Source organism: Drosophila mauritiana, chromosome X (assembly GCF_004382145.1).
Source record: "Drosophila mauritiana strain mau12 chromosome X, ASM438214v1, whole genome shotgun sequence".
NCBI classification, from domain to species: Eukaryota; Metazoa; Arthropoda; class Insecta; order Diptera; family Drosophilidae; genus Drosophila; species Drosophila mauritiana.
The window spans coordinates 1,255,593-1,268,625 of NC_046672.1; the positions used below are offsets into that span (position 1 = coordinate 1,255,593).

The window sequence follows — 13,033 nt, forward strand, 5'->3', positions numbered from 1 at the left end:
CTGGCTCTCGGTCTGCTATGGGCTTTGTTTTGTCGGCTTCTAATGCTTCCGGTTCCACTCCTCAGATTCAGATGTGTGTTGTAAGTGGAAGGCCTTGCCGGGCCGGGCCGATAAGATATGGACGCCGTACAACTCGCATTGATTACCCGACTTGGCCTGGCCAATTTGGTGGCAAAGTACAATGGCGACCATTAAAAAGTCATTACAAAAGCACAGCACAGCACACATGCATGTATGATTTTTGAGAGGGACAGGGGGGCAGTGAGACAAGTACCTGGCATAATTGCAGAGGGGCAATCAAAAGGTTTGGACCGCACACGGGAAGTTCCATGCCCAAGCCGAGTTTTGGATTTCCGCTACAAGTCGTCAACATGTCTGCCCCTTTCCGAGGACACCCCCCTCTCATGTAGCACCCCTCCCCCACCCACCACCACGGGTTCGAGTGATGATCACTTAAAGGGTTCCGGATTGACTTGTACTCGTATTTGCCCATTGATAATGAACGTCAATTATCGTGTGCCCGTTTGTTTGCTTTGGCTCGGCTACGGCCCACAGGCTTTTTCATTTTTCGGTTTCTTTTGCGGCTCCAACTCGGCTCAGTTCCCGCTGCCCCTTCCTATCGCCTGGTTTTGTGAGTCCAGACAGTGCCAACACCTTGGCAAACCCGTGATGTGGTTACCATAGTAAGTGACTCAGTTTGGTGAACAATTGGCCAAATACTTTCCAAGCAGATGCATTTCGCACTGTCCTTAGCTGTGCAACAGTATCTTAAGGAATACTGATAAGGGGACTTTATCACTTTACTAGCACAGTTCTTGGAAATATGCTGGCGAAGGAAAATAAAGATAAGCCTATCTGTGTAAATTAACCCAATTACCGATGGCACTTGAAGATGATCTATAAATGAATTGCCATTGCCTGGCATTGCTTAAAGGCACTTTTCTTTCACTCATCCAAAGCAATTATTGTGTTGTATTTTAAATATCTGCCTGGTGGCTGCCTGGTGATACACCCAGAGTCAGAACGCGATAAATTTTCGACGCCTTGTGGCGTCTTTGATCTTTAAACAAAAGGAATTCAATAAAACTTATTTATTTGCCACCTTAGACGAGAACTCGCTGGCCACGAGATTAGGTGGGAACTAGTGGCACTTGGGAAGCCATTAAATGTCCGGCGAACTATGTGTGTATGATATGTTTGTAGATGATGTCCGGCAACAACATTGGCCCAGTCTCAAGGCGATCTTGGCACACTTTGAGCATAAATTTGGATCCATGGCATGAGTGTGTCTGTCTATATCCAGATACTTATACATGTATGGATACTAGATCATGAGCGGTGGGTGGATGCGGATGGATCTTGTGGGGCGCCGCCTTTTTGTGTTGTCGCGGCTCAAATCGGGCGGCATTATTACAGTAATTGATTGATTGATTAACTTGCAGTCGGTAATTGAATTGAAAAGTGACCGCCGGGCATGTGCCGCTGCCATATGGGCGTGGCACTTGACGATCGGTCGTGTCGGCGCAGTTGTTGTAGTTCTACAACAGTTGTCGCTTCAATGTCGCCGCTTTTCAGTTGCAAATTAATGCTGACAATGCAGCAGAAATAGATACGTCGAAATTATATGTATGTACATACGCTGCTCTATCTCTATGTGCACATCCGATCTTGATGCGATCAATCTATCCGTAACAAAATGAAACAATCGACCGACTGTCCCAGCGGCGACTACACATTCGCAAGCACATCCAGCCGAAAGCTATAAAACAATCGTAAAAATGCGACAAACGAAGTGCTGGAAATTCATACAAAGTAGCAAAACAAAAAAAATTTTTTTTTTTAAATAAATGAAAAAACTATAAACTGGCAGGGGAAATAGTTGAGGAATTCGTTAGGGAAAATAGCAAGGGCCTAAGCACACAAAAAATAAATTTTTACACCTACTCTGTGATGTAAGACCTTCTACGAGACTTCGGTTTGCTTGGATATTTACTAAGCAGGGTATGATTATGATTATCATTACGATTACGATTATGAGACTACAAATATTTGATTGGTCGTGGTTGTTTTTGGCTTTTTTCGTTGGGCTGGCTTGGCTTTATGATATTTTAATTTATTTTGAATAACAAATGAATAGCTTATTGTTTTAAATGGAGGTTCGAATGGGTTTGTTTCGATTGCTAATTAGCATAGCAGAAAAAAGTTGAACAAAGCTCGGAAATACAAACTAAAATAAATAGATGTAGAAGTAGAAATATCCGACTGTGCGAGGGAAACAAACAAAAAACAGGGGAAAATGAAGAAATACTAAAGAGAAACTAGTTTCGTCTAATGAATGACGGTGTGCGTGAATGGGAAGTTTCAGATAGGGATGGAAAAAAATATGCATATATATATATATTATATATACATATTTATATGTATGTATATAGAAATAAAGATAATATAGCAAATGAAATGCCAATGAACCAAAGAGGCCAAATAGCTATTTTTCTTTTATTTCTATGCCGCTCATTTGATTTGCTTTGAATAATTTATGAATGCTTTTGCCATTTGGCAAATGCAAAAAGGAGGAAAACGATTCCGCACCAAAACTTATGGCCACTGGCCATTCGAAAGTCGCCAGTCGGAAATGGGAATGGGAATGGGAATGGGAATGCGAATTGGAATGGCCGATGAAGAACTGGGCGTGGATTCGGGATTGGATTTCGATTTGAATTTGGGATCGGGTCACAGTGCTGCACTTCCAAATTCAAATCCAAATCAGTCAGCGTGTCAGCAGGAAAGACTGGGTGACTAACAGAAAAACTCGCTGCTTGCTAGCGAATTTTTCTTAGTCGAGCTTAAACGAGAAATATCGACGACTCCCACCCACAATACCCACAATGCCCACAAGTCCCAAACACCCACACAGCCAAACACTCGGAGCAGCAAAGTGTAACGAAGTTAGAAATCCACACACAAAACAAAAAGCTTTTAACGCCCACGCCAAGGCCAGAGCTAATTTGCATATCTCGACGCGCATACGCGAAACAAAAATAAAAACCAAAACCAAACTCAAAAACACCAAATAAACGGCGAGTCTCTGTTCTACATGCCCGAAAGTACATAAATACATAAGAGGGGTTCCAAATGGAGACAGCTCAATAAACTTTGGCTGGAAGGCGCCAGCTGTGCAGGAAACCCTGAAAGTCCAGGCGTAGTTTCGGGGTCACCAAATGGACACTGGCGTATCCACTGAAAGTACGTATGTAGGTACATTAAAGCTCTACCAATTTAAATGTATATGTACATAACTCTGTACGTATTTGCATGTTTAAAGTGGCGAGTCAACTAAGCGTCGACATGTCATCGACCCATTGGTTGTGATCAATAGCTACAGATACTCTGCTACTGCTGTTCATGCTAAAATACTTGCCACCTTGAAGTTAGTATCTCATATGGCCACCAAGGCATGGCAATCACGGAGAGCAACCCGTGACCCGACTCGGGGTCACCAGCGGGTCTATGCTAAGTTTCGGGCCTCTATGCTCCGGATATCCATGCTAATGTACTCGCCCGATATGTATGTACAATGGGGCCACCCATGTGCGTGTGTAACTAAATACAATGCAAATTTCTTTCAACTCAATTACTCAAACGCAAGAACAACAACCGTCGAAATACATTATCACACAGACACACAACGCACATGCAAATTATATATATTTTACACCCCCATGACGTTGCAGGGGCATAATTAATTAGTTAAACGGGGCACGGAACTTGGACCGACTCGACTGTTTGCCGGCTCTCGGAGTCTCGGGTTCTGGGCTTCGAGTTCCCATTTTTTTCGGGCATTGTGCTAATGAGTCCATATTGTACGAAAAACAGCAGCTACAACAAAACAGTGACAGCAAACAAATATCGCACAAAATAAAACGGAAACGTGGCCAAAAGCAAGCAAACAGTGTTGCCAAAAACTGTCTTACGAATCTTCCAAATTAACAAAATGCTGCCGAGTGCAGGCAGAATAACTTAAAGCGGATATTTGCCGTCCATGCTCTTTAATTGCACCTTGAGTATCCAAATGTACATATCTATCATTCAGAGGATTGATCCTCCGCACTTTTGATTTTGAAAGCCGAATGAGAAAAACAGCTTGGGTGACAACTCTGGTGGGCGAGGAGCTATTAAAATGGATTCCCGCCGGACTTCCTGGCCATATCACATTACCAGCTGCCTCGCCGCTGCCCTGTGTCTGTCCTCCTGTTTGCCAGTTTGTCTGATGGACATGACCCAAAAAACAACAACGGGGTAAGTGACCCATAAAACACGATATGCAGCAGCGAAAGTAATGACACGGAGAAAGCATGGAGAAGCGGCCGAGAAGCCAAACCTTCGGGTTCGGGCCAAGCCCTCGCGCACACTGCATTAATATGATTAGCAGGAGGATATGGCGTACAGCGTACAGGCGCTGGCCACGAAACCGGGGACGAGCAGCCCAACTAATGCCATTTCCTGAACGCGCCCAATGCCCAATGTCGGTGGAAGGTCATTCTCGGGCGCCGTGGGACAGAAGTTGACCTACCATATGGCCCAGCCATCGAACAAACACACTTACTCCGCTTCGAATGCTGAAGAATAAGAAGCCAACTTCATACACCAGCTCCAAAAGAGTAACTCAGAGTGCAGCCCACGTGCTCTGGGCCAAGATGTGATGGAGGGAGGGGATCCGATTCGAGGGGCTACACTTTGGTACACACATATGTATATCTTCTGCGTGTCTGTGTGGGCCGACTTCAAATACGCCAGCTACGGAAGTGCAGCCGCCAACGTGGCGATTAGACCACTCACATCGTTGGAATATTTGGCAGAAAATTTGGAAATACCTCGTCCTCCGGCACGAAGCTAAATCCAGATCCCGCTGGGATCGGTGGTAGGGATCTGTGGGACACACGGATGGCCCGTGACTATCGTTAACCGGTTTAGACTCTTTCTCTTCGTTTGATTGATTTCCGATTAACCCACACCTGTGCTTGCCTCTCTTCCCAGCGACTTTTGTTGAGGAAGTTTGGCTGAACACTCAATTTCCCTATGCAAATTAACAGCACAGCATTTTTGGAGGGGCATTTGTGATGTTTTTTGTTGTCTTTTTGGATTTTTTCCAGTTTGGACCTTGAACAAGGTGATGTTGATTGCTAAGTTGCTGTTGCTAGTGCCAGCGCTAGTGCTGCCTGCTGATCGCTGCTATTGCTATTGTTGTCGACACCTCGTTGTTGTTTTGAAGTTCAAAGTTAACGAAACGAGTCGGCAGATAGACACAGTCGAGGAGGAGGAAGCACGAGCGGTGCGAAGAAAACAAGAAAGGGGGCCCTCCGACCATCGACAATATAAACATTGGAGATGAACAAAGTTGCAGACAACACGGCGTATGCTTAATCAATCAACTGATGTGGATGGCCGCTAACTAAAGGTGAGTGCAATTCTTATCTAGACTATAAAAGCGCAGAGAAATCTCTAGGCGACTATCCATGTATACCTGTTATGCCAAAGCCATTCCCAGATTGATTTAAATTTAAATTTTTGACATCCCCCTCGCTGCCGTTCATTGAGAATTTATTGAAGTTGTGAGCAGTTGTTGTTCATTTTTTGTCGGCTTAACTTTATATTGCGCAATGATTCGACGCATCCAGATACTAATGTATGAGGGTTCCCATACAGACACACAGATACTCTTGAACCCGCGCACGAGGCGACAAATTGCCTTTTAATGTTGGCAACGCAATCAGTCGACCTTGAGGTTGCATCTTACCCCAGTTGCCTGGCCCACTCCAGCATTCAGTTCCCTGCTAGCAATTTGTTTGTCAAATTTTTCTGTGTTTTAAATAAATTACGAATAATTTGCGTTTTTGTACGCCAGCAATCCGTGATACGACTCGAAAAAGGCCAGGGAAAAATGCTTGAGTTTTTCCATATCTGAACAACCTTCAACCTCTGCATGCTCTTTTAATTGTTATATAATTAACATGCGAACTGTTATTATAGTTTATTATTAATAACAATTGTTCGTCTATTCTTGGAGCATCCGACGGTTTTTGATTTCGTTTCAGTGCTTTTTTTTGGCAATATATTTCGTTGTGTGCTGCGTTTGCCGACTGATTTAATGGATCAAAAAGCGTAACACCGACAGACAGACAAAGCGAACCCCCTTTTTGGCCCAGTCCCCCCTTTTCCAGTTCTGCCCATCGCAGCGGAAAGTCATTAACAGCGAGCTCCGATTCGGTTTCGGATTTGGATTCGGATTCGGTCTTCTAATGAGTTTGCCAGCCATTTGTCTTGCGAATGTGGGGGATAACTAAGCTTAGCAGCTGAAAAATGTTTCATCTTTCGGGATACATACATACTATGTACGCGTTTATGTGCAAGTAGAGCTGTGTATATAAAAGTTAAAAATGGAGTTATGAAGGGAATGTTTGGCTACTGACATTCGTATTTCCCTTGAAAAAGTCGTTGGTTTAGTTAAAGGCTCTTCTGAGTCATATAAAGGAGTTGAAATGATCTTAGGAGCTATTTCAACATACAATGTGTAGACTTCCCAAAAATCTGCTGATTTATGTAAATTCCTACTTGAATTTTTAGGGGATCTCCCTTTTGGGGCATTAAGGGCAAACATTTCCGAACATGGCCACGCCCACAGCTTTACAAGCTCTCTAGTCGCAGTTGGTTTTCGTTTGTATTTGGGTATTTGGGTTTTAATGGCCCACGCTTCGAAGTCTTTGCTTTTTCTGCGTTTCTTCTTCGCTTCTCAGAGGGCTGGAAAACACGATTATGTAGCTATTTCTCTTCCTTTTCGCTGGCGAGCGTGAGAAGCAACTAACTGATTGTTGGATTGGACGCTTGGAGCCCGTCCATCTCCTCCGCCATGTCCCTGGGCACAGTTTCCAAGCGCCGTCGCATTTCAAGTTCAATTCAAATTTGAGTTTGTCGTTCCCAAAATACGTGCGACGAAAGCAAAAGTGTAGGCTTCTCCTCTGCCACTGCCACTGCCACTTCCACTTCCACCGCCACTGTCCGTGTTTTGGGCCATTATGGTGCAGCAGAGCATGACGCTTAGTGCAGTTGAAATGACCAGAGGACAGAATGAGATGATGAAAGCGACCCACGGCCCACAAAGACTGAATATGTATCTATTCACATATGGGCCGTTCTATATTATGAGTGTTTTTAAAGCGAAATGATATTGTATGTATAAAGTGAACCCCTTGGGTTTCTGACGTTCACCGTAGCGAGCGGGTCCTGTGGATGGCGAGGGTGACACAAAGCGGTGGTGGAGTGCGTGTGCCTCGAGGGGTGCCGAAAAGGGGGTGGCATGTCAACGAATCGTAATTTATTGATCAGCGTATAAAAAAAAGTATAGAATAGCGAGCGAACAAGTGAACGGACAAAGTGAAATAAAATAAAAATAAAAGCGAGCGCATAAATAAATAAATAAAAGCTACAGCACATAAGAAAATAAAGAAAGAACTTGGCGTTCGTTTTCGGTCCCCTCATTATTTGTTGGCAAAAATAAATTAGAATTAGATACACACACTCGGATACGAAGATACAGCTACAGCTTCAGATACAGTCGGCCAAGAAATGCGTAGATACAGAGACTACACAACCAACAACGACGACACATTTCCAGTTTAGCCAAAAATCGGGGAACTGACGGGGTGGACTCTCGAATACGGTCTCACATATGGCTGCAATTAAGTAATTTTTGGAGCAACAACACGAACACACGATATATAGACAAAACATGCTAGACTAGACAGACACACATAGAACGCGGGAACTGCTTGAAAGGCTAAAAAATAGGAGAGAAATACGAAATTAAATCTAAAACGGAACGAAAATTCGACAATTAAACCGAAAAATCGTGAAGAAGAAGGGGAGAGCCAAAACCCGACCCCACATGAAATGCTATTTGACTGGCCTGGCCTGGCCGGTGCCTCCATATAAAATATAAAATCCCCAAAACAGATGTGTTCACATTGCTAGCACTGGGCTTTCTTCCGGCTAATATTTGTGTAACTAGGAGAAAACCGAAGCCCATCTATTGTTCTCATTATACCCCATCACCGAAACTGTTTGCTTTTGGGGCTTTTAATCACATGGATTTGCCCATTGGAGTTGCTCGAACATATTAAATATGCTAATTGAGAATATTATTTATTTGCTTTCCTTTCGTTCTATTTGCCAGAAGTGTATGAAAGCACTATTAGAGTGACCGCATATGTGTTTCCTTTCGAGTGCCGTGCACACACCGGAATATTACATACTGTTGGTCACACATTTCCTCATATGTACGTGCATGATGGTGGGCCCTCTTCTTCTTGTTATTGGGCTGTTTTTACTGGAAGTAACTGCTGTTCTTATTACTTTTTACTTTTATTGTGCTTGGAAATTAAGCAGCTACAGCTACAACAACGTGAGCACAGCACTCGAAAAGAAACAGAAAAGCAGCCGCGGAGCCAAAAACAAATTTAATGTGCTTCAAGGTTAGCTTAAAAGCAGCGACGTCGACGTCCAAAACGACGCGCACGAAACGAAAAACAAAATTAACAAAAAACATTGTACAAAAAAAGAACAACAAATGTACGCCAAAAAAGAACGCACAAGAAAATAAAAATCGTGATGAATTTTAAACAATAAATACAAACAACAAACAAATGTTCAGATAGGAATGGGGAATGCGGGGAATGGTGCGCAAAGGGAGGCGGGTGGTTGGGGCGTGGTTGAGGGGGCCAAGGAGAAGTTAGGGCAAAGGTTATACGCAAACATTTTTGGGAAAATTGGTAAAGCCTTGGGATAATCGGCCCCAACTTTCCCAATGAAAGCTGTTCTAGATTGCTGGCGATAGATACTCTTAACAATACGATCTTCTTATCTTAGAATCTTAGAACTCGAGTCTGCGGAATAGTCCAACTCTAGTTATTCTAGTATTTTCTCTCTTTACTCTCCTGCTGCTTCTTTTTCGGTTTCATTTGAAAAGAATTGTTATTTGTGAAGCTTTTACGGCTTCGCATTTTGGACTGTCGACAAGTTGACAAATGGCAAACCGGTTTGGCTTTTGGCCAAGCTCTAACTCCCATGCCCATCCGCTCCCATCCATCCCTCTCTCCCCAAAAGCAACTAACACTCATTTGGAACGGGGTAAATATATAAATAAATGTATAAATACTCGTTAGCAAATCAAAATGCATACGAAATTTCAACAAAAATTCACTGGCCGACCAAACGGGCGAAGAAAGCGCGTAGGCGAGCCGGCATCGAATCGGGAATTATATTGGGAATTGCGATTGGAAACGGGAATCGCAGCGAGGGCTAGACTCTAAGTACGAGCATCAATTGGCTAATCAATTTGCCCAAAAGTGAATTGAACGAATTAAGCTGATTGCCAGTCGAATGCGGGCCTCGCTGGTTACCCTTCATCCGACGATTACACGCCGGCATTTCCAGTTGCGTTCGCTTGGCTTGGGACTACTACACATAGAACAACTACCTGATAGTTTCATGTACTTGGGAACGACTGGGAACATTGCACCTGTGGAGCTGTCTGAACATCCTTATAGCGGCGTAAGGAAGGGGGAAAGCTCTACCTAGATTCCACCTGGTTCCATGGGGGCTTACTTGTTGAAGCCAGCCCCACACCTCCGTCCCTCATCTGTGCATGTTTGCTATATAGCATATATGTACATACATATAGTATTGGTCAAATCTGATGAAATGTTTACATTTGCCGCTTGCATTGCGCACCTACAAACGGGGGGTGTTCGAGGGGTCTGTCGTATTTGTATTTGCTTGCGGTGACAATTTTCATTGCTTTGGGAGCACACATGTGCTCGCATTCATACGTTTTTGTGGAAATTATTCACGAAAACGCCTGACAGTTTTGTGTCGCTCGCCGCAACTTTTGACAGCTACCTCCGCTCGCATCGAATGGATTTTGTATTCGTATTCGGGGATGGCAGCGACTGACTTGACTAGCTGAAAATTGGGATTGGGATTGGGATGGCATGGATGGCACATATGTATATGCTATATGGTTGGCTGCTCGGCGGCTCCGTTTCGTTGGCTGGCAAGGCCATAAACTAAGCCCAACTCCCAGACTTCCAGCTTCAGTCGGGGTTCATTAATGCGCACTATGTGCTTAAAACGCCATTTGGGCGTTAGCCGCCTGTCTTTCCAGCTGTCTCTTTTTGTGAGCAGAAGTGGATCTCAGACACTCGCAAAAATGGCTCAAGTGCCAGAAGAAAACTTTTGCTTTTTAAGCTCTAAATAAGTTAAATGAAAAAGAAAATGCCTTATAACTTCTTTCATCTTTGTAAGAAGGGAATACAAGTTGAATACAACTCGCAATAATATACCAAAGCCCAATGATTTTTGCTCAGTGCTCACACATGTCCCGAACATCTTGGTTCGGGTTTTCTTTCATATTTTTTTTTTTCTTTTTTTGGAACATTAGACCCCCTCCCAGAACCCCCTCCCAGCCAGTTCCTCCTCCCCCTTTGACAGTTACTGTATCTACTGCGTCTTCGACTGTCGGCTGTTGTAGTGAACTGCCAACAATGGGCATCATTCATCGCTCATTCACTGGCACTCGTTCCGCGGCTCTGTGGCACAGAGCGTGCACATTGTACGCACTGTACATGGGGCAGTCCTTCGGCACAACCCCCCACAGCCAACCAGGGGGTTGCCCCAGACTGGGGTGTGGCATGTTCCGCAATTCTATGGCATAAATTCGCTGGCGATAAAATGCGCAACTGGCAACACGATTCGGGATAAGTCCTTCGGCCTGCGAGGCCAGAATTCCAAAGGGGTGGCAGACTAGCCGCCAGTTCGCCACTTGGCAGGGTGGGGCAGTAATGGCCGGGGTGGAATATAAAAAAAACATTTATTAATGAATGCATCCAGCAACGGAGGCAAGGGAGGGCGGCAAAATTTCGCCAAATTGTCCATAAATCCAATTGGCAATGGCTGTATCTGTGTATCTGTATCTATAGCATTTGGCTATCTGCGATTGCCTGTGCACGTGTGCGAATCTGTGTGCGCCTGCAGCACAGCAGCTGATTAATAAAAGCAAGCGAACGGCTGAAAGAGGGAAAACACCTGTTAGCCCCAGTGCCTGTGTGCCTTCTTCGGCGAAATTGCTTGCACACTTTGCATTTAGCATTTAGATATTTGATTGAATTCAAGACGGCTCCGTTTCACAGTTTACCCACGCCTTATCTGATCTACTAAAAAGGGAAATAAAAACTCATGTCTGTGCTATCTATCATTCATTACAAACTAACATTCTTCAGAGTTCAATCAATGAGTTGTCTTTTAGTGTGGTTATTAAGAAATGAATGATTCTACGCGCAACGAATACCTCGCTCGTATTTACTTTCATTATCAATAGAGCCAATGAATTGGTGAAATGCGAAATCCAAAACGATATGTGGGTACTCGAGTTGAGTATTCCCGACGAATGTATTCAGTGTTTGCCTTTGGGTTCGTGGGGATTTCAATGGGTGTTACGTCTTCGCGAACTCCACCCTGACCAGCGAGGGACCTTTGGCCACTGTTCCCTGAATCGGGGAAACTTTCCTAGTCACGAGAGATGGCAATATCGTTTGGGGGATCGAAGACCTTGTTTGTTTGCGGTCAGTTTGCAATAGTGTGCGCAAATGTGTTAGGAAAGTCACGTACTTGGGGCAGGGTCGAGATGGATATTTTGGGGCTCAGTGTCTCACCTGCTGAGAAATCTCTCTCTTGCTCCAAGAGCAGTTCTGCCCATCTGATTGTCGCTGGTGCGTTTCGTTGGCCTTTCGGCAGGCGGACACCTGTTTGGACCTCCCTTGCTATCAGTTTTGAATGGGGGCTTTGCGAAAAGGGTGGGTGGGGGGACTTGTAACACTTGGTTTTGTACCACTAAAGCGTGATGCTTTTGCAAGGCATTTTGGTAGTTGTTGTCGTCGTTTAAAGCACTTAATGGGTTCAACACTTCAAAAAAATATTATTAAATCTCTTAGATTTTAAGGCGATATTATTTATATGTATTACTATGTACGTTTTTCTTCAATACCGCATTTAACACTTGCGTATCGCGGATTATTTAGGGGGCTTAGTTTGTATTTTTCAGGGGGATTTTGTGTTTTCGTTTTGTGTTTTTGGTTTGTGTTTTTCAGTTTTCAGTTTCCGCTGCGCATTTGTAGCGATTCAGAGTTGCTCACACGATGAATCCAACACGTTGAATAAAAGTTCGAGCGACGTTCAAATTCGCTTAAAGCCAATAAGTCAGCCAGCGGCAGCGACGTCGGCAGAGGAGCGACTGCGCCACAGTGCGATTCTAACGGCGCGAGAACGAAGAAACGGATGGCAACTGAAACGGCCAAAGGCGCGGCCGACCGACCGACCGTCGATGTGCTTGTTGTTTGTGTTCTAAGTCGGAGCCGCCATAAAATCTAATAAGAACGGCAGTGCCAGTGCCAGTGGATGTGGCTACGGCTGTGCCTGAGAAACGGGGTGGAGCGGAAAAGGGTGGGTTGGTGGAGCGTCGGCTCGCTGTGGCGGCGTTGCGTTCGAGTCCGGTTGACGCGAAGCACTGCCAAGCGACCGACGCGCCGCTCTGACGGCCCGACGGACCGGCGGAACGATTGGCAACGGGCTGCGGCAAACAAATAAACAAACGCACCACAAACATTGCCCAGGGGCGTTGTTACATCCACATGGCGAATGCTCAAGGGGTATGGCCACGATATAAACTGATATATGCAACTACGATGAAATATTACTCAACTATTAAACAGTTGAGCTGAGTTATCCCTTACATCTGAAAGATACATTTGGAATGTGCATACCGACATCCGTGCAGATGGATCCACAGAAAGTGTAATAAATCTAAACCCCCTCATTATCGGACGCAACTGACTTTTGGAAGTGGAATCGGAACAGCAGCGTAGATATCCGAAAATTGAATACGTGTGTGTGCGAGTGCGAGTGGCTGCTCTACACTAGTCGGCTT

The 13,033-nt window shown here is 44.5% G+C and overlaps 1 protein-coding gene across 1 annotated transcript in view; it reads right to left on the minus strand.

The window, feature by feature from the left end:
- Window positions 1-12,600, minus strand: part of LOC117147256 (activating transcription factor 3) — a 32,529-nt gene extending 19,929 nt beyond the window's left edge. Inside the window, exon 1 of the mRNA XM_033314076.1 lies at window positions 11,763-12,600. The gene's annotated coding sequence lies outside the window, so the exon portion shown is untranslated. The remainder of the gene's footprint in view (window positions 1-11,762) is intronic.
- Between the last annotated feature and the right edge of the window lie 433 nt (window positions 12,601-13,033).